At 37.1% G+C, this 26969-nt stretch overlaps 2 protein-coding genes across 4 annotated transcripts in view; one reads left to right on the top strand and one right to left on the bottom strand.

Annotated features, from left to right (window-relative positions):
- SLF1 (SMC5-SMC6 complex localization factor 1) overlaps nucleotides 1-5297 on the bottom strand; it is a 72385-nt gene extending 67088 nt beyond the window's left edge. For all 3 annotated transcript variants that reach the window (XM_080678351.1, XM_080678352.1, XM_080678350.1), the window contains exon 1: nucleotides 5164-5297. The gene's annotated coding sequence lies outside the window, so the exon portion shown is untranslated. The remainder of the gene's footprint in view (nucleotides 1-5163) is intronic.
- Nucleotides 5298-5312: 15 nt separating this feature from the next.
- KIAA0825 overlaps nucleotides 5313-26969 on the top strand; it is a 373779-nt gene continuing 352122 nt past the window's right edge. Inside the window, exons 1-2 of the mRNA XM_080678353.1 lie at nucleotides 5313-5402; nucleotides 26243-26384. The gene's annotated coding sequence lies outside the window, so the exon portion shown is untranslated. The remainder of the gene's footprint in view (nucleotides 5403-26242; nucleotides 26385-26969) is intronic.

Raw genomic sequence — 26969 nt, forward strand, 5'->3', positions numbered from 1 at the left:
TAATCTAATAGCTTCCTATAATAAAATGATCTATTTGAAGCAAAAGCATTTACAATATATTTAGCAATTCTTAATATCAGATGACAAACTAATAGCCTAAGTCCGTGTTCGGCAAACTGCGGCTCACGAGTCACATGCGGCTCTTTGGCCCCTTGAGTGTGGCTCTTCCACCAAATACCACGGCCTGGGAGAGTCTATTTTGAAGAAGTGGCGTTAGAAGAAGTTTAAGTTTAAAAAATTTGGCTCTCAAAAGAAATTTCAATTGTTGTACTGTTGATATTTGGCTCTGTTGACTAATGAGTTTGCCGACCACTGGCCCAAGTCATAGATCTAATTCATACAGTTTCATGAGAAAATTGTTATCTATATATATTAGACATAGACATATATAAATATATGGACAGATCTTTATATTTATAAAATTAGTGGTTTAGTGGTTCTTTCTATGACCCTGCAGGATTAAGAAAACAGTAAACAATAGCCTAATATCTAATAAACCCAAAGAGAGCACTATACAAAACTAGTGTAATACCTATCAACGACCCAAACAATTCAAAGACCTTAAAAGCAGGGTCAAGTTTTGTGTAGAAGATGTGTTATGGGGTATGGAGGATCAAGAGCTAACTTCTAGAAGTCTTCCAACACAAGAAAATAAATATGCTGCAATACAATTGTATCAGTGGCATTTTTAGGGAAATCATATACTTTTCTAGAACTTACAGGAGGTGGTCCTTCAAGATTATACAATAAAAGGGAAAAACCAAAAAGAGCACTTATTTAACAATTAAATGCTATATTTACTGTCAAAAAATAAAAATTATATACTAGATTCTTAAAGAAAATGCTCTATAGTAATTTTGTAAAATATTGTAGTAATTTTAAAAATCTGGTCACTTACCTTGAACCATATAATACACAAACTAAGGAGATAATGATTGAGAATAGAGCTGGCATTTAAGCAGAGCAAGCAACTGTCTCTGTGGTATGGACTTTCCCAAAATATCTCCCACATGGGCCTATCCCTGATGCCTGAAATTCCTTTGCAGTTGGTGCCAGTCAGAAATGCAAATAAACCTATAGCACTCATCATAATTAAGAACATTATGCACTAACTTTTAGGTCCTATGAATTCTTTATGACACATAGCTAGAACACACTTTAAAAATATGACACATAGTCATAATATGTTGAAAAGAGAACTCAGAGAAAAGTAGAGGTAGAAATACAGATATGAATACAAAGATATGGTCCAGGAGGGAGATTAAAGTGCAGGATGCAACAGTTGGGTTAAAGAGGAAAATACTGCAAAAAAGGGGGGGGGGGAGAGGGGGCTAAAGAGATGCTTTAAAGAGGTCTACGGTAGAAAAATAAGGAGAAACTTTTCCTAATCTGCATTATAATTTATTTTATGAGCAGCCATGGGGTATCATACAACTTTGAGAATATAATGTATCTTATAAGTTGTATGCTATTAACTAAGATAACTAAGGGATTTATAAAAAAGTTTAATTTATAAATTTGCATTTAAGAACTAAAATTTTTCCTCAAATAAGTTTTACTGATTTGTCTTTTAATTAACACATGCTTATTAAAGAAAATTTGAAAAATACTACAAAGTATATAGAAAGTTTAAAATCACTTCTAAATTCCTTTACCCTGTAATACCACCGTTAATATATGGGGACGGGAAAGGAGTTTGACTTGAAGGTTTTATGCATGTGTATGAAAAGATACATATCATGAAAATTAAATATTATACAGTTCTGTACCTTTTTACATAGAATTATATTGTGATCACTTTTTCCACTCCACTGAATAGTATTCACGGTTTTAAGGCTCTAATGTTTTAGGGCAAACTAGTAGTTTCTTAATGTTTGTTACTCAAGTGAACTATTTTCATTTTAAATCTACTTCTTTTTTTTATTTTAAACCTAAGGAAAATAACTTTTATACTTTCCTCTAGGAATACAACCAATATTGTTACTTTGAATTCAAATTTGGAAGATTTTCATGATTTCTGTTACCTAAGAAATTTAACTGGGAAAGTAAGAAAGTTCTAAAATTAAATAGGGTCAGTTAAAGTGTTGGATCTTTGTTTTAACCAATATTGCAAAAGGTAGACATAAATCCCAATACTCACACTGTATGAGTCAAATACTATTTGGCTCTGAATGCTATAACATCAAGTGGAGTTTAGGAATTTTGTATCCTTTTGGTTTTGGCTGAATTACATTCCGGTGGCCTCTGGATTTTCTTTTTTCTTTTTCTTTTTCAAATGTACAGTCTGTTTCCTGCCACATCCTTCAAAGGTATGGGATGGGTGTGTGTATATACAAATATAAATTTATTTTACTAAGGTCTCCAGTGGCGAGACTTGGGGGATGTTCTAACTTCAATGACATTATTTAGAAAAGAAACAGTCATGACCAAGCTCTTAGATGGTATATTTGACAGTACAGGAAGGAAGTGGAGAAGCAGCAGCAAAGTAACTATAGTGAGAAAGAAATGATAAGCTAAGAGGGTTTATGGAGATATATCCAGTACTATACAAGGAACAGACAGGACTGGAGATGCTAGCTTTAGGGATAAAGGGGCCCTTAAGGAAAACAAGAGGTATGACACTCAGGGCAAAAATAATGAATGGACAGTAGATACTGGTTAGTCATGGGGGCAGGGGAGTGAAAGTCACACCTGCTTCAGTATCCTAAGAACTTTGTATTACTTACTAGGAGCATAAGGTCTAAGGTTGAACAAGCTGTATTTCAATTGAGCTGTGATCTACACACTTCATATATTTTAGTTCATTTCCTTCTCAACAATGCAAGTGCTATTTACCCTTCATATACAAATTAAGGATATTGGAGAACCTGGGACATTAAGAAATTAACTCAAGGCTACACAACTAGTCAATGGTGAAAACAAGATTCAAAAGCCTAAATCTGTTTCTGCAAAAAACTGTATGCCTTTCTGCAATATCACTGAGTTAATTATCAGAATTTTGTCTAATACTTTTAATCACAATATAACAAAGCAATCGATTTTCAGTTAGTGCAAGAGAAAAACACATTGCATGAAAAGTAATCTACTATGAGGATGGGGAGACATTTATATCATCAATATCAGTGAAAATATTTAAACAATTATAAAGTAATTTCAGAAAAATAACACTAACATCTAAAATTTCAAAGCATTTCTAGAAAGTCAAGAGTGCCTTCTTTTATTTAAAAAAATAAAGTTTTCATTATTTCTCTCTCAAAATGAATTTGGTATTAATCACTAGACTAATTCATATGGGCTTTTCTTCTTCATCAAAAAAAAATTTTTAACTATTACTCAATGATAAAGTAACAATTGCTAACTTTAAAAAACAGTGTATTGTTATTTCAAATAATTTTGATATAAAGTAAAAACTATGAGAACCTAAAAGCTTTAAGGATATTTCTACTTTTAGGCAGCAAGATGTCCTTAAAAGTTAAGAAACAGTATATAGTGTATTTTATAGCATATATTTCCCATTAGCATATTTAAGGAGAGTCAATCACAATAGTAAAGATAATATTCCATTTTAGTTATATTTTTTGAAAAATACGGTTCTTCACTATCTTTAGCTTTTATTATTCGAAAGATCTATGGAATTGTTGATTTTATTTTTAAATTTTTTTCTTTAAGTAGTGAAAAGGCTATCTTAGAATAATCAAGAAAATACTGTCTAATTAATGAAGGCATTTATTGGTTTTCTAAAACCTAACGTTTTTAGATGTAGTGAAAATGGTGGATAACAATTGTGAAATCTTCAGAGTTCTGAATTTTGATTATGAAAAGTACCCACATTTGAGCACCTTTTCAAAGACTTACACCTGATTTATGTTCTCTGCTTTAGGGAAGCAGGAAAATATTCAAACATATAAATGAACTTAAGTACATAAGGCAAGAGAAACTGTGGATTTAGAAAGCAGCTCTAATAGGGGCTTATTTGCATTATTGAAGACTGGCTTTACAATAAAAATTCATACATTCAAGTAGTTGAAAAATGTATGCATTCAAGTATACATTTACAATATATATTATACTTTGGGTTAACTTAGAAGACATGATCAAATTAACTCCCTTATAAAAATCTACCCCCAACTCTCAATTATGTACTGAACACCTGCAATACAGGTTAAACTTTTTCTAAAATGGGAACATCTTGCATATCAAAAGATACTTCTAGGAGCTGAGGCATAACATATTAACAAACGAAAAAGTTCAGAAGGTGCAGTGTGTCTGTCATTCGTACACTGTAAATACTGCTTAAAATTTAATTCCTAATGTTTCAATGGTAAAATTTTCTTTTATTTTGTTGGTATAGAATAGTCATTTGTTTAAAAATAAATAAAGAGCTTGGAGCTTCCAAAATCTAGCTCCATCAAATTTCTGGGTCAAATTCTGATATGGAGTACCTGAGACAGGCCAATTTTTTTTTTTTTTTTTTTTTTTTGCCACTATTTAATCAGAGGCTTTGGGAGTGGAAGAAATCTCTGAATTACCACTAAGTCTTGTTCCCAGCCTTTTAAGTAGCTAAAATATTATAACCCACAAGAACATAGACCCTCCCCACCTTTAGGGAAATGCGTGTGTGCATGTGCCTGTGTGTGTTATATTTAAAGACCTATAGTAGTTGCTGCACTACCATTTGAACATGTTTAAAAATTCTACTAGGGAAAAAGAATGACACCATTTTCCTCGTCACAGGGAGGTGGGCCTGGGAGATCCCAGCCACCTGCTGTGACGCGAAAATACAGAAAGCAGCCAAGAATCTGGGGCTCTGGGAGAAGCGCCCCAGTCGGTTCTATGGAAACGAGAGACGCAGGTGGCCTAGCGCCTGGCTGGCTGGGGACCGAGCTGCTGAGCTGCGCAAACAGGAGGGGGGGAAATGCTCGGCCCAGCACTGCAGAGAGGGGCTGGGGCCATCGCCTCCGCAGTGCCGGTGGAGCAGGGCGGGGTCTGCCACTACCGCGCACCCACGCGGGAGCCTACGCGGGCGATTGGGAAGAAGAGCGGCTGCCGCGCACCCCCGCCCCTTCCTAGCGTCTCAACTGGGAACGGCAGAAACTTCGGGGGCACAGAGGAAACCCCCACGGAGTCAGAGTACACTGTATCTTCCGAGTTGAGGCCCTTTACCTTCCAGGCCGGACTGTCTTGCTTCCTTCAGATGGTAGCAGCGGTGACCAGGGAGACGACTGCTGCTGCAGCACTGGCTACTCCGCTAATCCGGGCTCTGGGAAATAATTTCCCGCCGCGCGCTCCGTGGCCCCGGAAGCTATTGTATCACTTCCGGTTGGTTGTCAGTGACGCTATCCAGCCGTTGTCAGGTGGGCTGGCCTGGCTCCTGCTAGATCAGCGCTGGAGGTGGGATACTGGTAAGTGACTTTTACGCGTTGCCTCCTGGGCCGGGTATTTCGCACCGTACAGCATCTTGGCTGGACCAAGGAGTGAGCGGGAGAGGGTTGAACCAGGAGTCCCCATCCATCCCTGTGGTGCTTAGCCCTCTATACTGCTAGAGAAGGCCCTGGGAGCGCGGTTTACCATCTTCTCCGCTTGCAGTATCCATCTCCAAGTTGGAAATTAACCTCCCGTTTCCAAATGTCCCTCAGCAAGAGTGAAGACCCCGTGTACCGCAACTCGGTTTACTGCCGGGTGTCTCTACTAATAATCAAAGAGTGTTCTTACTCTCCCGTTGTTGGCCGGGTTTCTCCACCCTCGATTTTCCAGAGCTGATTTTTACGATACTTTTCCTGAATACTGTTTCCATTGCCCTGGGTTGCAGTGTCTGAAAAGCAGGCAGTCCTGGACACATGTTACAAACATTTTGGAAGTGCGGTGTGAGGGTCCTGCCTGATCTAGAATTAATTCAACATCCTCGCTGCTGTTTTGAATTGGGTGAGAATGGTCTTTATTTTTCCTGCTGCTGTGAGCTCATGAGGTAGAGAACAAGATTAAAATTTAAACCGTGGGCTTTTAAATGCATGCTTTACTTTTTGGAAACACCAGTGATCAGAAAGCTGGTGCACTTTCTTGGAAGGAGTGCTGGCTCACCGCTCCAGGCTTCCTCAATAATGAAGGATTCAGGAGAATTTTTGATGGAGGTCTGGGGTAGCCAGAAAAGTTGTAAAGAGGCAAAGTGCTCATTCAGCCGAAGATTTAAAACAAAACATGATGTAGTCAACCTTGGCGACTCTTGTCTTTCTTGAGTAATGCAGTTCCCTGAGGTAAGTAGTTTTCACTCACCACCTTATATTTAAATCACTTTTTTTTCTCTCCAGAAAAGCCAGCTGATTTTTTTTTTTTCTAAAACAGCCAATTGCAAAACAAGTTCCAGGGATAACTTTACCAAAAAGAAAAATGCAATAAATATGTTCAATTCAAGGCCTCTGATGCATCAGCAAGTGCCTCGTTGCTTTTTGAAAGTAATGCACCATGTTTAGAACAGCACATGGACCTTCTAATCTTGATTAATAATAGTTCAACAAATTTTTATAATCTCCTTTTATCTCAGTTTTGCCATTTTTATCAAATCTTGTGTTTTTCCTTTATGTTTCCAGTTGAAAGGATTGTATAAATTTAATGGAGGTTACATGTTTCCATATAGCAACATGTTTTTAGACAGGTAGTGATTTTTAAACCATTGCTCTTGATTTGTGGTATCTCCTGTCAAATTAATATAGCCAATCACTAATACTAACCACAAACAGTTATTGTCTGCCAAACACTGTACTTTCATTTTTTTATTTAAACTTGTTCCAGTTCTACAAGAAAAATCATATTATCCCTATTTTGCAAACATTTTATGTTGAAACTCAAAGATGTGTTATTGAGACTCGAAGACATTCCCACAAGTTATACAATTAAATGGCAATTGACATTTGAACCCAGTCTACCCGACTATACACTTGGCCCTGTTACTGTGCTCTCTACTTCCTCTCATAATAATCATAACAGAATCATTTTCACTCTCAGGTAAAATTGGATAGACAGTACAGCACATTCTTGCATTAAGGAATTAAGGGGTTAATTTTTATGTTAACATATTAAGGATTAAGGAATGCTTTAGGGATTTTAGTAATTAACATAGGGTATGACATATCAATAATCTGATTTCTTTTCTGGGTTGATTCTTGGCCAGTTTTATTATCCTAATTCAAACAAATATAAGCAATCTAGAGATTATCAGTATATTAGTGACTATGTCCAGAGCTGCAGCTATCTCTTTAGGCAACTTTTTACCCATATTTATATACATATATACTTATGCATGTGTGTGTATGGAGAAAGAGAATGATCACAAATTCATGAAATTAAACTTTGTAATGCCCTGTCAAGAACTGTTATTTGCTGGTTATTAGCAAAACTGTTCTCTCCTGCTCATATAACCCTCAGACAGATGGTGATTGTCACACATTTTAGGGAATATGCTTAATTAAACATACCCATTCCAATATTCTACTTAATGTAGAGAAATAGAAATAACCTAACTGTCAGGGAATTCACTAAAATATAGTTGAAATGACCAATACTGGAAATAACAGAACTTAATTCTAAAGAGTATCTTGTTTTATTGAAAGACATATATATATATATATATATATATATATATATATATATATACACATACATATATATATGTATATGTGTGTATATATGTATATATACACACACACATATATATAACTAGTCTCATCCTGATGTGTACTTTATTATATTGCATTAACTATATGAAAGATATTTGCTTTGCATGCCCCAAAGGTAGATCTCAATGATATTTTTTTAATTAATTTTAAAGAGAAACAAAGAAGAGAGAGTGAAAAAGAGAAAAACATCGATTTGTTGTTCCACTTTATTTATGCATTCATTGGTTGCTTCTTATATGTGCCCTGACCCGGGATTGAACCTGCAATCTTGGCATATCAGGACCATGCTCTAACCAACTGAGCGACCTGGCTAGGGCAGTGATATTTTGTTTTTAACTACATTTCAGTGCTTATGAAGGTTGAGATTATCAGTTTTTTCATTATCTCACACCCAGCATCTAGCACTGTGCCTGACATATAGTAAGTAGGGGCTCAATAAACACTTATTGAATGAACAATTCCATTTTAAAATATGCTGTTGTTTTTATCTTTTATGTGTGTTTTTTAAAAGGGACTTATCACATAAACAAATGCATATTTATTGTTACTCACTTTGCCCTGGAAATATGTCCACTTCAGTCATCTAAAAAAGACAATGGTAAAAAAATAAAAAAAAATAAAAAAGGCAATGGTGGTATCCTGTAAAGAAGATTGGATAGTGAGACAGGCTATAAGAGAATACCTAATATTTACTGTTGCTTACTTTCTGCTATTTAATGTTACATTGAACCCTCACAGCACTATAGGGTTTTATTATCCTCCTTTTCCAGTTTAACTAACTGAAACAAAGATAAGATCTGTAAATCATTATAGGTTACACACAATCTTGAAGTATCAGACCTGTGATTTGAAACAATGCTGACACTAAAGGCCATATATTCACCACTTTGCTATACTGCCTCGAATTGGGTTTTTATCCTGGCTCCTCTCCTCTACTAACTAGGCACATATATACACAGGGAATTTTATTTTTCTGAAGATCATATTTCTCATCTATAACATACAGGGGTTGGATTAGATGATCTATCAGGTCTCTTCCAGCTCTAAAATCCTCTGACTTTAGTTTGCCCCCAAGTATTAACTGAATACAGCAGTCCTAGTGTGCTAGAAAACCATGAGTGGAGTTTTACCTGTATTTATTGGTGTCTCCAACATTGGTAGATGTAAAGTTTTTGTAATAGAAAGAACAAGACCAAAAAATTAACACACACACACACACACACATACACACAACACCTCACCCATGCTTTTTGCCAGTAAGACCCCAGTAAGTCAATGAACTTGTGAGCTTATGTTTTCATATGTAAAACAGATCTATGAAAATGCTGTGAGGGTTAAGTGAAATGATACATATAAAGCCTCGAACACACTGTCTGACACACAGTTGCCATTAAGTAAATATTGATTCTCTTTTCCCCTAATCTTGTGAGCATAAAAGAAGATTGCTTGATATAAAAATGCTTTGGAAAGGTGACAAATCTCTCCTCTTGTTATAAAAACAAATAGGTACTATGAGGAACAATTTACATATTACCATTGAACACAAAACATGTTGGGAACACAGACAAAAAATTTTGCTTCCAGGAGGACAAATGAGGAAAGACATCATGAAGAAAGTAATGGTGAGGATTTCGGTAAAGGGACAAGATGGAAGAATTCAACTGGAGGAAGAAAAGGAGTCAGAAAAGAGAATAGTGACTAATTCACTTCAGATAAGTAGAATGGGTGAAGGCTAATAGTAGAGGTAAAAAAGCCGAGTTCAGGGCAAGCTCTGGATAGCAGTGTGGTCAGGTTCAAGACATTAGGCTTCTTAATAAGCAATGATTTGGGGGTATAACCAGGATAGTGTGGGAGGCTGGGCTTGGTATTCGATTTCTTTCTTGTAGAAATAATACCCATTTGTTACAAAAATATAAAAATATACAGATAAGCCAAAAAGAAAAAGAAAGAAATGAAAACTTGCCCACAGTTCCACTCCAGCCCCAGGTCTTCACTTGCCCACTTACCCCCACTGGGTCCCCTCTTGGCTGGGGAACATCTGTCTCTTTCCAGTGAACTCTGCTTAGGCTGGCCCAAAGGTAGGAGGGGACTCTGAGAGCCATTTGTCCCCCTGTTTCTGGGCCTCCACTCTGAGGGGATATGGACTCACACTGGGACTGGTCACAAGCATCTAGTCCACAGGATGGAGGATGGGCACTGGGACCCAGCTTGATGGCAGCGGGGTTCTGAGTCTCTCATGGTCTGAGGTCTTTTCACTCCTTCTTGCTGTCTCCTCGGTGTCTCCTGCCCCTTCCTGATGTCTGTGACTCTAAACAACCACTTGCTCCTCTCTGAGCCTCAATTTCCCACCTAAAGTCACAGGGTGAACTGGATAGAGGACCCGTAGGCTCTTCCTTCCCAGGAGTAACTCTAGGATCTCCTATGGTGGGGTTAGACTTAGATCTGCCTCCCCTTCCTGTGCCCTGGTCCGCCAGGATCACCCTTTTCTGTTCCATGACTTTCTGTGATGCCTTATCTACAGAAAATAAAACAAAAGAAAAAAAAAACACAAAAAAATCCCACTCCTTTTCCAGCATTCGAATACTGTTCAGTTGCTTCCAGGCTGCTCAACATTCCTCTCTGCCAGGCATAATGCAGACTACTGCTAGGCTGTGTCCTTTCATAGGCTGGGAAACAGGGTTTTGTCATTAGAAGTAATGATCCTGCAGATTGCTGACTCACCTTCTCAGATGGTTAAGGGAAGTTTTTGAGTGGTGAACTCAGAGACCTAGTTGAGTCAGGAGGCAAAGGCAAAAAAAATCAGCATAATTAAATTGGAAGTGAGAAAAGAACACTGCCTCCCAGCTGCCATTGTTGATATGTTATTGGAGACAGGTTTTTGAAATGATGCTCCTGCTATAGCCCCTCAAACTTCAATTAAAATACAGGGAAACAAGGGGAGAGACAGCTCAGGAAATATTCTAAGTGCTAGGAGGGTGCCTATAATATTTATGCTTACTCACACCCCGCCCCCAGAAATTGAGAACAAACATATATAGCTGTTTAAATCCATTGCAGATTTTTTGCTGAGTAAATTTCTCATGAAAATTATCTGAAACTAAAAAGAAAAAGACAGACCATTCTAATTTTGATTAATTAGGCAAAAAGCATAATGTGGAACAGCTGAATTCAGAGACCACATGAGCATGAGCTCAAACTCATGAACTTATATAATATGATCTTGAAGAAGTTACTTAAGTTCTTTGAGCCCCAGTTTGTTCATTTGTAAAATGGTAAAATTAACTTTATGGATTTATTAGGATTAAATGTGATAATGTGTGAAAGCACAGAGGCATCAGAAAAACTAGAGATCAGTCTCGTATTTTTGGTTGTTTAATAAAGTTGAATTGCTTTAAAATAAGGTCTGTGGCTCCTGTTGTGAAGTCAAACAGACTTCAGTTCTAATTCCAGCTCTGTCACTAGTTGTGAAACACTGGGGACACTGGGAAAGGTGCTTTTCTACTCTTTCCTTATTTGTAAAATGGGAATAGTAATAATGTCTTTATAGGGCTTTTGTGGAGATTAAATGAAATAATGATGAATAAAGTTTAATATAGTGGCTGGACTTGTAAGCACTTTATTGGCTCAAATCAAAGAAGCAGATGCTAAGAGAGGTTTATATATGCAAGAGGTTTTTTGGGGAAAGTGCCTATGAAAGATAAAGGTGAAGGGAGCAAGAGTTGGAAGAAATTGCCTTCAGGTCTCAATGCAGGTTTGACAATCTGAAGCAGAGGAGGAAGGCAGGGGAGGAGGATAAGTAGAATCTCAAACTGCTTCTTCAACCAGGTCCATGGGCAATCCTTGCGTTAAAGTCACGTTAGAGGAGAGCCATGTCACCCCAGCACTTGGTATAATGTTAGTTATTAGTAAAAATAACAGTTGTCATTAGCTATAATTTAGAAGTGTTTTTAAATTTCAACTCTTGATGTTTAAAGCCTGTCCCAACCTCCCCTAAGAAAAGTACAATCCCTGCTGCCACACATTGACCTTATCATTTGAGGCACATATCCTCGATGAAAAACTTCTTATCTATATATATAAAAGGCTAATGTGCTAAGTGTCCATCTGACCAGTAGCTATGATAGGCACTGACCACCAGGGGGCAGACACTCAATGCAGGAGCTGTGGAGCTCTGTGATTTTTCAGCAGCAGTTCTCAGGTGACACACCCTGAAACCAGAGAGGAAGGAGCCTGATTCCTCACAGGGCCACGCGATTCCACCTTTGGCCATGGGTTATGTTGTTGCTGGGGCACTGTCGGCCCCGAATCTGACTTACTGCACACTTGTGTTTGTGTTCCACACCCTGTATGACAGCAACTTTGCAGAGTGCCCTCTCCCACTCCAGGACCCCTTGGGGGATGTCAGAGAGCTGTTTTCAGCCTGATCCCCACAGGCCAGGCCAAGGGACCCCCATCTGTCAGAGGGACCCCACTCATTCCGCAGATGCCCTTCGAGCCACAGCACCATCCCAGGTGCAGCTGGCCGGGGAGAGACCACGGGAGGTTGGCTCCAGGGCGTGTCTGGCCTGTCTCACCCAGTCCCGCCCCACCGGCCACCTTGTAATTAATTTCCTTGCAATGTGCACAAATCCGTGCACCGGGTCACTAGTACTTTATAATACTTTTTTTTTTTTAGCCCAAGAACTGTTAAAGGAATCAAAAGATGTCTTCCAAGGAACAGCTGAAACATGCAAACAGTAGCTAAGCAACTGATTTTTTCATATTACATGATTAAACACAAATGTGTCTAAATTTCTAAATTCCGCTGTTTAAATTCTTAACAGCTGAATAATGTTAACAACCATAGCCTGAACTTGAATTTCTATTTTCTTTCTTAACAAAGATACCTCTGTGGTTAAAAAGATCAAGATATTACAGTTTTGTGCATCTGGCACCCCTACCCCTTTTGTTGTTTTTAATAAGTAATTGTAGAGATCAATCAATTCAATGCTTTTCAAATGGCAGGTCACAGCCCCATCAATTTGGTGACTATTAGCCTGCATTTTTGTTTCAGCTATGTGTGGCTTCAGGTTTTGAACATAAAATCTGTTTGCTACTGTGAATCACAGTTGAATTTTAAAGCAAAAGATTTAAATCAACTTTGTTTATCTTACATTAGAACTAAAGAGGTGATTTAACTTGTCCACGTAACTCAGGAAACTTGTGACTTGAACCAGAAGCTAGGTCTTATGAATCTAACTTTAGAGCTCTTTCTTTTGTATCATGCTTCTAGGAAAAGTGTTCTTATTTCCAAGAAGAGGCTTCTTCTTTGCTCTACTTAGAGCACATAATCACTAATTGGTTAATATGATAGGTTTTTTTTTCCTGTCACTTTCATTATTTTTTTGCTAAGATTTCCTCTTCTCTGACTGGCCATTAGGTGTAAGAGGTTGTTTCTAGCATTCAGCAACAATGCTGAATTTACTGTCCATTTTCCTGTTGGGGAGCAAAGCTAATGCAACAGTTTAATACTTACCTGATTTAAGTTGTGTGTTTTTTTAATCCTCACCCGAGGATATGTTTGGATTTGTCTCCATTGATTTTTAGAGAAGCATTGGTAAGTTGCCTCCCATACTCACCCGACCCAGGATCTAACCCGAAACCTAGGTCTTGACCAGGAATCGAATGGGAAACCTTTTGGGTCATAGAATGTCTTTTATGAAAATAGCTTTGACCTTGAGAACCCCCTAAAAGAATATTGAGGCTCCACTAGGGATCTGTGTACCACACTTTGAGATTTCTTATTCAACTCTTTCTTTGTACTTCCTCTGTGTCAACCACTCGATTAGGTTCTGGGATGCAAAAATAAAGAAGGCACAGTCCCTGTTTAAGATCTAGTGGTTGAAAGTGGTAAGCAAATTAGTGGCTGCAGATAGCATAGAATGACAAGTACCCTGACTGATACATATTCAAGGGAAGGAAAGAGACCGAATTCGTCTTCATGTGCTTGCAGTTGGGTGGGAGAGATCACAAAACTAGCTACATAAAGCCAAGTGCTATTAAGGAAATATCTCTACTGACAAGGCAAGGGAGAGACCTTTATATTCCCATTTAGTAGTAAATGGGATTTCATTTTCTCCACATCCTCCCCAACACTTGTTAGTTTTTATTTTTTGTTTATAGCCATTCTGGTGAGCTGTGAAGTTGTATCTCATGTGGTCTCAATTTGCATTTATCTAAGGTAAAAAAGATTGACACCTTTGATTTCTTCTAAGATTTTTATATATGTTGGCATTTATATTTAGGTCTCTGATCAATTTTGAACATCTTTTAATTTTTGAACATCTTTTAATGGAGTTCGACTCCATTCTTTTGCATGTTACTATCCAGTTGTCTCAGGAACATTTCATGAAAAGGCCAGTCTTTACCTATTGAACTTCCTTGAAACCCTCATCAGAAATCAATTGGATATTGTTTGGGTTTATATATGGACTCTCAGTTCTCTTGCATTGATTACATGTCTATCATTATGCCTATCCTGTCACACAGTCTTGATCATTGTAGTTTTTTAATAATTTTTGAAAATGGGCAATGTGAGTTCTCTAACTTTGTTCTTTTTCAAGATGTTTTGGTACTCTGGGTTCCTTGCACTTCCATATGGATTTTAGGATCAGTTTGTTAATTTCAGCAAACTAGGCAGCTGGGATTTTGATAGAGATTACATTCAATCTGTAGATATGGAAGTTTTGCCACATTAACAATATTAAATCTTTCAACCCATAAACATGGACTTTTCATTATTTAGGTCTAATTCAGTTCCTTTCAGTGATGTTTTGTAGTTTTCAGTGAACAGGTCTTCCAGTTCTTTTGTTAAATTTTTCCTAAATATTTTATTCTATTTGGTACTATTATAAATTAAATTGTTTTTCTAGTTTTATTTTCAAATTGTTAATTGCTAATGTATAGAAATACTATTGATTTTTGTTTATTAATCTCATATCATGCAAACTTTGTTGAATGTATTTATTAGCTCCAATAATTTGAGGGTTTTGTTTGTTTTAGGATTCCTTAGGATTTTCTACATACAAGATCTTGTCATCTATAAGTAGGTAGTTTTACTTCTCCCTTTGCAATCTGGATATTTACTTTTCTTGCCTAATTGTCCTGGATAGAACTTCCAATACAATGTTGAATAGGAGTGCTAAAAATGGACATTTCTTGTCTTGTTCCTGATCTTTAGGGAAAAGCTCAGTCTTTTACCATTAAATATGAAGTCAGCTGTGGGTGTTTTATAGTTATCCTTTATGGAGTTGATAAAGTTCCCTTTTATTCCTAGTTTGTTGAGTTATTTTTATCATGAATGGTGTTGAGTTTTAAGACACTTTTCTTTGCATATACTATCATGAACTTAAACTATCATGTATTTTTTGTCCTTTATTCTATTAATAAAGTCTATTACATTGATTCATTTTTATGTGTTGGATTCAACCTTATATTCCTGGGATAAATTTCACTTAGTCATGATGTGTAATTCTTTTTTATACTTGTTAATATTTTGAGTATTTTTGCCTCTATATTTCTAAGGGATATTGGTCTATAGTTTATGTTTATTGTAACGTTTTTGTCTTGTTTTGGTATCATGGTAATATTGGCCTCAGAAAATGAGTTGGGAAGTGTTCCCTTCTTTTCTGTTTTTTGGAACAATCTGTTAATTGGTGTTAATTCTTTCATTTTTGGTAGAATTCACCAACCAGTCATGCCATCTGGCCTTAGGCTTCTCTTTGTGGGAAAGTTTTTGATAATTAATTCAATCTGCTTACTTGTTATAGGTTTACTCATTTTTAAAATCTTCCTCACTCATATCAGTACTGTCTGTCTTTCTAGGAAGTTGTCTGCTCATCTAGGTTATATAATTTGATGACACAATTGTTTTTAGTATCTCTTTATAATCTATTTCTTTAATGTCAGTAATAATGTCCCCTCTTACATTCCTAATTTTAGTAATTTGAGCTAAAAGTTTGTCATTTGAACATATTTTCAAAGAATCAACTTTAGTTTCATTATTTTTTTCTATTAATTTCCTATTCTTTTTATTTATTCCTAGTCTAATCTTTATTGTTTCCTTCCTTCTGCTTGCTTTGGGTTTTGCTGGCTTCTTTTTATAGTTTCTTAAGGTTTAAGGTTAATATATTGATTTTAGATCTTTCTTTTTTAATATAGGCAGTTAGACTGCAGTTTTATGTTCTTGTGTGTTTGTTTGTCTTTGTTATCGGGATAATACTGTCATAGAATGAATTAGGAGGGTTTCTTTCCTTTGTTTTATGAAAGTCTATGAAATGTTAGTATTATTTTGTAGAATTTACCTATGAAGCTCTTGCAACTTTTCCTTGTGGGAAGATTTTTGAATTAGCAATTCAATTTCTTTACTTGTTTTAAGGTCTATTCCATTTTTGCATTTCTTCTAAAGTCAGTTTTAGTCATTTATGTCTTTTTAAAGAATATGTCCATTCCTAATGTGTAGACATTAAAATGTGTCTACTAGTACTTTGTTGGCATAAAGTTGTTCATTGTGTTGTCTGATAATACTTTGATTTTTATATGTTCCGTAGTGACATCTTTTTCATTATTTTGATAATTTGTATCCTGTTTTACCAGTCTAGCTAAAGGTGTGATATTTTGTTGATCTTTTCAAAGAACCAACTTTTTATTTTATTTTCTCTATTGCTTTTATCTTTTCTATATTATTTATTTCTGCTGTACTCTTGTGTTGCCCCTCTTCTTGCTTTGGATGTGGTTTGCTCTTCTTTTTCTGGTGACTGAATCTTATGTTATCTATTTGTGATCTTCTTTTCTGAAATAGGTGGAATTAATAGATTTCCTTCTAAACACTGCTTTTTCTGTATCCCATAAAATATGACATGTTATGTTTTCACTATCATTCAGTAGAAAATATTTTCTAATATCCCTTGTGATTTCTTTTTTGACATTGTTATGTAGAAGTGTGCTCTTTAACTTCCAAATATTGTTTTTTTTTTTAAAGATTTACTTTTGCTATTGATTTCTAATTTATTTTTGTTGTATTCTTAGAACATTTTATACTCCCATTTCTTTAAAATTTATTGAGACTTCTTATGATGTGGCATATAGTCTATTTTGAAAAATGTATTTTGGAATTTGAAAAAAAAAAAGTGTACTTCTCCGTCACTGAGTGAAGTAATCTATATATGTAAGTTAGATTGGACAGGGGAACAGTATTTAAACATTCTAAACTCTTGCTGATTTTCTGTTTAGTTCTATCCATTAATGAGAGCAGAGCTTTGAAATATCTAACTATAATAAATAATTTATTTCCTCTTTTGATTCTGTCATTTTTTTTCCTCCATTGATCTTGGTGCTTTGTTTTAGGTGACTATACATTTATATCTTTTTAATGTATTTTTCCTTTTATCGTTTTTAAATATCATGTTTTCCTCAAATATTATTTCTTAAAGCCTGTTTTGTCTAATATTAGTGTAGTAACTTCAGCTCTATTATAGTTACTGTTTGCATGGAATATCTTTTTCTATCTATTTTTAATCTATTTTTTGTATTTGAATATAAAATGTCTCTTATAAATGACACATAGTTGGATCTTGCTTTTTAAATCTAGTTTGATAATTCCTGTGTGTTTTTTTTCAAAATGTTTTTTTATTTTAGAGAGAGGAAGGGAGAGGGATAGAGAGATAGAAACATCAACGGGAGAGAAACATCAATTGGCTGCCTCCTACACGTCCCCGACTGGGGATCGAGCCTGCAGCCCAGGCATGTGCCCTGACCAGGGATCAAACCAGTGATCTCCTGGTTCATGGGTCAGTGCTCAACCACTGAGCCACACTGGCTGGGCCTGCTTTTGATTGAGATTAAACCATTCACATGTAATGTGCTTATTGGTATAGTTAGGTTTACATTTTCCATTATGCTTTACTTTTATATGACTCTTACCTTTTTTATTCCTTCTACCTTCACTGTTTTTTGTTGGTTTTTTTTTTTTTTTGTATTAAATGAATATTTTTAGTGTATCCACATTTAAATTTCTAGTGTAACTTTACCTTTTAAAAGTTATTTTCTAGCCCTAACTGGTTTGGCTCAGTGGATAGAGCGTCGGCCTGCAGACTCAAGGGTCCCAGGTTCGATTCTGGTCAAGGGCATGTACCTTGGTTGTGGGCACATACCCTGTAGGGAGTGTGCAGGAGGCAGTTGATCGATGTTTCTCACTCATCGATGTTTCTAACTCTCTATCTCTCTCCCTTCCTCTCTGTAAAAAATCAATAAAATATATATTTTTTAAAAAGTTATTTTCTAAATGCTTGCTCTGGAGAATAAATTCTACATTTTAATTTACCACAACCAACTTAATACCATCTAGTTAATATCAACTTAATTTTGACAAAATATAGAAACTTTGTTTTAATGTAGGTCTATTCCTTCCTCCTTTTTCTGCTATTACTGCCATATGTATTATGTCCCTACATGTTATAAACTAAATAATACATTATTATAGCTATTGTTTTGTACAATCTATGCTTTTTTAAAAAAATTAATGAAAATAAATGAAATAATATTTCAGAATCTTTTTTTATATATATTTTATTTTTTTTATTAAGGTATTATATGTGTACATATCTTACCATTGCCCCCCCACCCCACTCCCATACATGCCCTCACCCCCCAATGTTTTGCATCCGTTGGTTACTCTTATATGCATGCATATAAGTCCTTCGGTTGATCTCTTATTTCCCCCACCTCTCCCTAACCTTCCCGCTGTAATTTGACAGTCTGTTTGATGCTTTACTGCCTCTGTATCTATCTTTTTGTTCATCAGTTTATAATGTTTTTTATTATCCACAAATGAGTGAGAATCTTTCATATTTACCTACATTTTTACCATCTGGTGTTATTTTCTTTTTTTGCTTTTAAATATATTTTTATTGATTTCAGAGAGGAAGGAAGAGAGAGAGAGGGATGAAAACATCAATGATGAGAGAGAATCATTGATCAGCTGCCTCCCGCACATCCCACAGTGGGGATCCAGCCCACAACCCAGGCTTGTGCCCTTGACCAGAACCGAACCTGGGAGTCTTCAGGACCGGAATAGAACCTGGGACTCTTTAGTCCACAGGCTGCCATTCTATCCACTGAGCCAAACCGGCTAGGGCTGGTGTTATTTCCTTTTAGATTGAAGAATTTCCTTATTTCCTTTACTATTTAAGACAGATCTGCTTTTAACAAATTTTCAATTTTTATTTTGTCTTCAGTTTTTAAAGTGATGGCTTTATTTTGCCTTCAACTTAAAATATAGTTATTCTTAGTATAGAATATGTGGTGGACAATATTTTTCCTTCAGCATTTTGAATTTCTCATTCCAATGACTTCTGGCCTCCATGGTTTCATTGATGCTTACCTGTGTGTGAAGAGTTAGTTTTCTCTTGATGCTTTTAGTTTCTTTGTCTTTGTCCTTTAATAGTTTGATTGTGTTATGTCTAGATACCTATCTCTTTATATTTGTCCTATATGGGGTCCTTCGAACTTTGATGAGTAGATTAATGCTTTTTATCTAATTTGATATATTTTTGTTCCTTATTCACATATTTTTTCTACTCCTTTATCTGTCCTCTCTCCTCTGGGATACTATTAACATGTTTTTTGATATGGTTATAATTGTCCCAAATGTCTCTGAGTCGTTGCTCATTTTAAAAAATATTTTTTTTCTCTCTGTTTTTTTTGTTTTGGTTTTTTTTTAGATTGGGTAATTTACATTAACTGCCTTTAATTCACCAATTCTTTCTACAGGTCATTATGAATATGCTCTCAAGCCCCTCATGATTATCTTTTCATATATATTGGACTTTTTAACTTCAAAATTCCATTTTGTTCAAAAATTTCTGTCTCCTTATTGAGAATCTTTATTCTTTATTTATTGTCTTACTTTTTAAAATATGGTTATCTTTGGTTCTTTAAACAGATTTAAAATAGCTGCTTTGAAGTCGCTTAAATTGAACTTCTCAGGACACTCAGAATGTTGCTATTGACTGCTTCTCTGCCCCTCACCCATTTCTTTGCATGCCTCATAATTTCTTGAAAACTGGACATTTTTAGATTATATATTGTCACAGCTCTGCATTCTGGTTTTGTAATCATTAAATGTTGTTGTTGCTTTGTTTGCTGGTTTCTTTGTTTAGTAATTTGCCCAAACTAAGTAAGTGGCATCAATCTCCCCTGTGATGTATGGCCACTGATGTATCTGGGTTTTCTTTTTTATAAGATTCTTGTTTTGAGTTTTACATTTACCTTCCTAGGACTTGCCCCTGTGGCTGTGTAGCTTAAATGATAAGCCGCTGGTTGGGCAGTGGTTGTGATGAAACACTTCAGGTCAGTAAGTCATCTCTCATATCCTCATGGATCTCTGTAATTGAGGAATGCATTTAAAGTTTACAGATACCAATTGTGTCCCAGCTTTTGCTTTCTGCTGGGCTCTTTCACATTTCCTCTGTGCCCATGGTTGTTCAGCCACAGCAATCTCTGCTAGCTTTGTTCCTCTTTAGTCTCCATTGCACATACTCAGCCTTAGCCAAGAATATGCTTGCCCCAGTTATGACCATGACCTTGGGCTAATAGAGGTGTGTGGCTCTCCTTACTTGCTAGCTTCTTAGATCTTCACTTCCATTGACACGGTGATGGGCTTAGACATTACCTACCATTCAAACTCAAGTAAGCCCCCTTTGACCACAGCAGATACATTTCCAGTCCTATGATCTTCCCCACCCTGGGGGGACCTCTGTGCTGTCTGAGCTGTGGCTGATGGTTATAAGAGTAGCTCCAGGCCAGAATGCCACAAGGTCCTCATGTTCTTACCTAAAAATTAGCAGTTTTTCAAATGTGAATGTTTCTCAAATTGTTGTATTCTTTTGGTCAATTTCTAGAGCACCAAAATAGTTGTATTTGTCAATTTTGTCTTGCTCTTTAGTTTCTTTTTTGGAAGAGTATTTGCTAATTCCACTCAGCCATAGGTGGAAGTCCTGTTTCTGGTCTTGTATTATGTATACTTTTTTTCTCTTTTTTTAAAATTTAATAAATCTTTATTGTTCAGATTATTACAATTGTTTCTCCTTCCCGCCCCCCCCGCCCCCATAGCTCCCCTCCACCCGGTTCCCACCCCACCCTCTGCCCTTACCTCCCCATCACTGTCCTCATCCATAGGTGTACGATTTTTGTCCAGTCTCTTCCTACACCCCCCAATACCCTTTCCCCCTGAGAATTATCAGTCCAATCCCTTTCTATGCCCCTAATTCTATTATATTCACCAGTTTATTTTGTTCCTCAGATTTTTAATTCACTTGATTTTTAGGTTCACTTGTTGATATGTATTTGTTGTTCATAATTTTTATCTTTACTTTTTTCTTCTTCTTCCTCTTCTTAAAGAATACCTTTCAGCATTTCATATAATACTGGTTTGGTGGTGATGAACTCCTTTAGCTTTTTCTTATCTGTGAAGCTCTTTATCTGACCTTCCATTCTGAATGATAACTTTGCTGGGTAGAGTAATCTTGGTTGTAGGGTCTTGCTTTTCATCCCTTTGAATATTTCTTGCCACTCCTGTCTGGCCTGCATAGTTTCTGTTGAGAAATCAGCTGACAATCGTATGGGTGCTCCCTTGTAGGTAATTAACTGTTTTTCTCTTGCTGCTTTTAATATTCTCTCTTTGTCTTTTGCTCTTGGCATTTTAATTATGATGTGTCTTGGTGTGGTCCTCTTTGGATTCCTCTCGTTTGGGGTTCTGTGTGCTTCCTGGACTTGTAAGTCTATTTCTTTCACCAGGTAGGGGAAGTTTTCAGTCATTATTTCTTCAAATAGGTTTTCAGTATCTTGCTCTCTGTCTTCTTCTGGCACCCCCATAATTCTGATGTTGGTATGCTTGAAGTTGTCCCAGAGGCTTCTTAAACTATCTTCAACTTTTTGGATTCTTTTTTCTTTTTGCTTTTCCAGTTGAGTGTTTTTTGCTTCTTTGTTTTTCAAATCTTTGACTTGATTTTTGCTTTCCTCTAGTCTGCTGTTGGGTCTCTGTATAATATTTTTTATTTCAGTCAGTGTATGTTTAATTTCTAGTTGGTCCTTTTTCATATCCTCGAGGGTCTCGCTAAATTTATCGGCCTTTTCTAGGATATTCTTAAAAAGCCTTATAACTGTGGTTTTGAATTCTATATCCAGTCATTTGTTTTCCTCCATTTCTTTCACTTGTGATCTGTTTCTTTGCCTCCGCATTTTCGCTGCTTCCCTGAGTTGCTAGGGTAGCTTTGTGTGCTAGGTTTCCTATATGGCCCAGTGGGTCGGCCTCCCCAGTTAACCTGAGGTGGACACTCTTGGTGCACCCCTTTGTGGACTGTGTGTACAGACTTGTTGTAGTTAAGTCTTGATTGTTGTTGGTATCACTAGTAGGAACAGACCTCCAGGCCAGTTGGCTGTGAGGATCGGCTGTGTCTATGCTGGGAGAAGTTTGGTGCTGGAGACAGCCTTATAGGATTAGACTTGCAAAATTGCAAAAACCTCTGTGCTCAGCTTGGATGGGGCAGAGTCTCAGGGCGGAGCAGACAGTCTTGGCTTCCCGTCACCCCTGCCCTTGCGCACGCGCCTCCAGACCTCTGCCTTCCGCGACTCCCCTGAGTTTCCGCCTGACAGTCCAGATTCCCCCTGTAAGAGCGTGGGTCCCCAGGGGCTTGCCTGGAACTGGGGTTCAGTGCAGTCGGAACTGGGGTTCAGTGCAGTCAGGAGCTTCCAACTCCCTTCCGCTAGGGAATGCCTCCAGCAACCTCCGCATTCAGCTTTCTCTGCGAGCACTAGTGTGCGCGTGTGTGCGCGCGCACCTCCAGACCCGCCGTGGCTCCCCCGCATCTCCCAGTCTCCATGTGCTTTTCTCTATACCTGACAGTCCAGACTCCCCCTGTATAAGCCGGGGTCCACGGGGTTTCGCCTGGAACTGGGTTTCAGTGCAGTCAGAACTGGGGTTCAGTGCAGTCGGGGGCTTCCTTCCCCCTCCCACCAGAGAAAGTCAGCCAGGCACTCAGTTGCCCTTCCTCTCTGCGCACGTACCTCAGCCCTTTGCCGCTCCTCTGATTCTCCATGAGCTTTCCTCTTTCCTTCTAGTTGTAGAATTTCCACTCAGCCAGCCTTCCTGTGGTTCTGAATGATATCCGTTCTGTCTTTTAGTTGTAGTTTTGAAATTGTTGTGCGAGGCAGCAGTTTAGGTGCTTACCTATGCCGCCATCTTGGTTTCTCTACTTTTTTTTTTCTTTACTCTCTTAGGATGATGAGAAATTTACTCATTCTATTAACTGATTTGTCTCTGTTTTCTTTGGAGTAAATTTTTGTTTTACATTCATCTCAAATGTGGAAAAAAAAAATTTTCTTGAAATGCCCAGTGGTCCTTGGCTTTGCATTCATATTAGAAAAGAGAAAATAAAAAAGCTGCCTGGAAATTATATTTGGATCGCACTGATTTGACTTGCATGCTTTGCTTTAGAGTGAATAAGTGGAACCATGAATATACTGGAAGTCAGCTAAGGGCCAGAAAGATGCCTTCTTGTTTTGGGGATACCTATATTTATGCTATGTTTTCTACTTTTCTAGATAATTCATTTCCTCTAACACAATTCACTTCATCTCATTTACTTTTTTTTTTTCTTACTCAGAGTAGATATTTAACCTACGACAAAAGAGAAAGTAGTTGCTTGTATACAAAGATAGAGGAGGGAGAGTTAGGACAAATCTTCAAGTGATTGCATATTTTAGCTCCACTCCTTATTCCACACTCTGCCAAGGATATTAGCTCATTCTTTTAATTGCGGTGCTCCCTGCACACATTCTATCAGTTGGCTTTTCCTGCTCTGTTTCTGCTATGAATGTTTGTTCATCTGTCTTACCATGTAAAAATTTGTATGGAGGGCTTGCTCAGTCTATTCACAATTATGGATTTACATCCTCTCCCCCTAGCCTAATATTATCTTTTTAAGTAAGGGATCTCTAGCCCTTTATTATCTTTTTAAGGGTATCTCTAGAGGGAAATGGGGAAAAATACACACTCATTGATCTTCTTAACCAAAAATTTTGTGCACATATTTTTAAACTAGAGGCCTGGTGCACAAAATTTGTGCACTCGGGGGGCAGGCGGTCCCTCATCCCAGCCTGCACCCTCTCGCAGTCCAGGAGCCCTTGGGGGATGTCTGACTGATGGCTTAGGCCTGCTCCCTGCTCCCCATGAGCCCGGCTTCTGGCTAAGTGGTGTTCCCCCTGTGGGAGTGCACTGACCACCGGGGGAAACTCCTGCATTGAGCGGGATAGAGCCGAACCGGCCAGGGAGGGATGTAGGAGGTTGGCCAGCCAAGGAGGGACCGCAGGAAGGCTGCAGGGCACGCGGCCCATCTTGCTCAGTCCTGATCAACCAGACCCCAGCAGCAAGCTAACTTACTGGTCAGAGCATCTGCCCCCTGGTGGTCAGTACACATCATAGCGACTGGTCGACTGTCTGACCCTGGTGGTCAATGCATGTCATAGCGAGTGGTTGAGCGGCCTTAGTATATCATTAGCATATTACACTTTGATTGGTTGAAAGGACGACCAGATGACTGGACACTTAGCATATTAGGCTTTTATTATATAGGATGGTTGCAATGCTGTCTGGATGCTGTTTTCACTTCTCCATTTTAGCATGTTCTATATTGCTGTACTTCATAATTATTGTTTGTAGTTGATTATGAACATACTTTAATGAAACATTTTGTTGTATTATTATTATTATTATTATTATTATTATTGTTCTTATTTTTAGATACTGCCTCCTGTTTCCTTACCCTTTCCTTCATTCCCACCATCATGCACATATACCTTTCCTCAGGTAACCAATGTTAACAACATTGACAGTTTGTGGAACAGTAAGTGCTACTATTTTCCTTTGGTCAAGCTGATTGAAAGCTATCAAGAAGGACAGTTCACCCTAGAGCAGGCTGACATTGTCATTAAGAAAGTAATCTGAGTTATTTGTGGGGTTTCCAAGAAATGCTGTGATTTCAGCTGTGGAGTTAGGTGATGTGTTGTATCTCTGTAATGACTTCCCAGTGTTGGCATCTCCACTTTAGTGAACCATATTCCTTGTAATAATTCAACTGTTTCCTTTTGTTCAGATTCATTTCCCCAAGTGGTCAAGTTGTCTGTGAGGGTTTTGTCTGTTTCTGATGGAATATAAACTGGAAATCAGCTTGGGATAGTAGATGTTAGTAACATTAAAGCACTTGTTTGTCAGACACCAAAGAAAAGCCAAAAATTGTATTTATCAAAAGGAGCACTTGGGATCTTCTTCATATCAGTTTTCTAGTAAACCTAGGCCTAACCAAAAGAACAGTTTGGCTGATTATAGATAACAAAATAATCTTTTCTATTAAAAAGTACATTTATTGCTTATTGCTTATTTTTTTCTTTTAGTAAAGCAAGATAAAGAAATAAGTATAGATTTTTGAAATGAAAAAGTAAAACTCATTACTTGTTCATAATGTAAAACTACAGAAAATATGGAGTTTAGTAAATATCCTGGATAAAAACATCAATATACAAAAATTATACAGATACATATATAAACAAAAATGAAAAAAGCTTTGTAAACAGATATTGTCTAAATTAACATTCAAAATATGAAGTGCCTAGGAATACATCTAACATAACAAGAAATATGCAAAACTCTCTTGGAGAAAATAGAAAAGCATTACCGTGTGACAATAAGACCTCAATAAGTGGAATGATATGTACAATGCACATGACGGAAAACTAAACATTTTGCAGGTGCCTAATTTGATCATTGCAATTTCAACCAAATTTTTATCTGTTTTGATGGGGAAGGGAGAATACTGGATGAAAGAGTCTAAAATTATATGGAAAGACAAAGGGCCAATAGCTAAGAATAACAACAGTGTACGTTGGTGCAGGGAAGGACAAGTAGTTTGGTGGAACCTTACTAGTGAAAGTGTATTCTGTGGACCCACCCACAGCATTGGTGGAGTTACCTGGGAGCTTGTTAGAAATATACAATCTCAAGCCTCAACCCCAAATCAATTGAATCAGAATCTGTTTTAACAATATAACCAGAAGAGTGAAAAAAAGATGGTTTTAATAAATTGTTATGGAGGATCTGGTAACTAAACAGGAAGAAAGTAATTATATTGAAAGGTACTGCTTGCTTTATATCCTGCAACCTTGCCTTACTCTCTGTGATCCACATTTCTTTAGGGACATTTGAAAAATCAATGAAAATAAAAAGAATGTTTTGAATATGCATTTTCATAGGAGCTTCTGTTATCCATGTGCTTGTAAGCTGTGGATCAACTTGTTAATAAGGTTTGTTTTCTTAGGTGCTCCAACTTTAGCGTGTCTTTATGTATGTTCAGCATCTCTTGGATCAAGCTTGTATGTCATAACCTAATGATAGTACTGTTACTACCAATGTACAGAACTAATGTTGTGACTATGTCCCCTCCATTGTGGCAGTGACAGAGTGTTATCTAATTATTTTATAGGTGTGTATATTTTGGAAAAAACTCTGCTGAAGATACTAAAGAAAGGGTAGTTCTTTTACCAACAAACCAGAAGGAAATAACTTTTCACCTACTTAGAATTGGAAGACCAGCTCATTCTTAGCATCTTCTGAAACAAAATTAGGTAAGAAATGTTTTCATCATATTTCAAATAATTTGTACCTTGTCTACTTCATTTCCTTGAAGGCTTCTATAATTCTACTTCTTTGGCCTCTAAGAGAAAATACAGCTCACATTTTCCTTTAGGAAGTTAGTGTTCCAGCCAGCTGTCAGCCTTATGATGCGCCTGATCTCCCATGTCAGGGGAAGCACAATTCAATTTTAAACTAAGTCTGTGCAACAGTGCAGCAGGGCTGCCAGCATCTCTCTTTATGTCTCTTCCTTTGAAATTCTTCCTTCCACCTGAACAGTATGGCTTTATTTTTAAATCCTTTGTATGAGATGAAACCACCACTAACTGACTTTGCTTGTCTTTAGTTAAAAATCAGTGAATTGAAAGAAATAATATATAACTATTTCTGCAACCCTTTCTCATTTCTAGAAAATAAAGTACCACTGCTTGTTTAACTTATGACTTGTCTAAACATGTTGAAAGCATTGACTATAAGGCATAACACTCAGACTCTGAAAGGGAACTGTGAAAAGTTCAGTCAAAAGGGAAATGAAGAATAATTTATAAAAGGCGCTACAGATAAGGATGGCAGCCAGT

This window comes from Plecotus auritus (genome assembly GCF_963455305.1).
Source record: "Plecotus auritus genome assembly, chromosome: 7".
Taxonomy (NCBI): Eukaryota; Metazoa; Chordata; class Mammalia; order Chiroptera; family Vespertilionidae; genus Plecotus; species Plecotus auritus.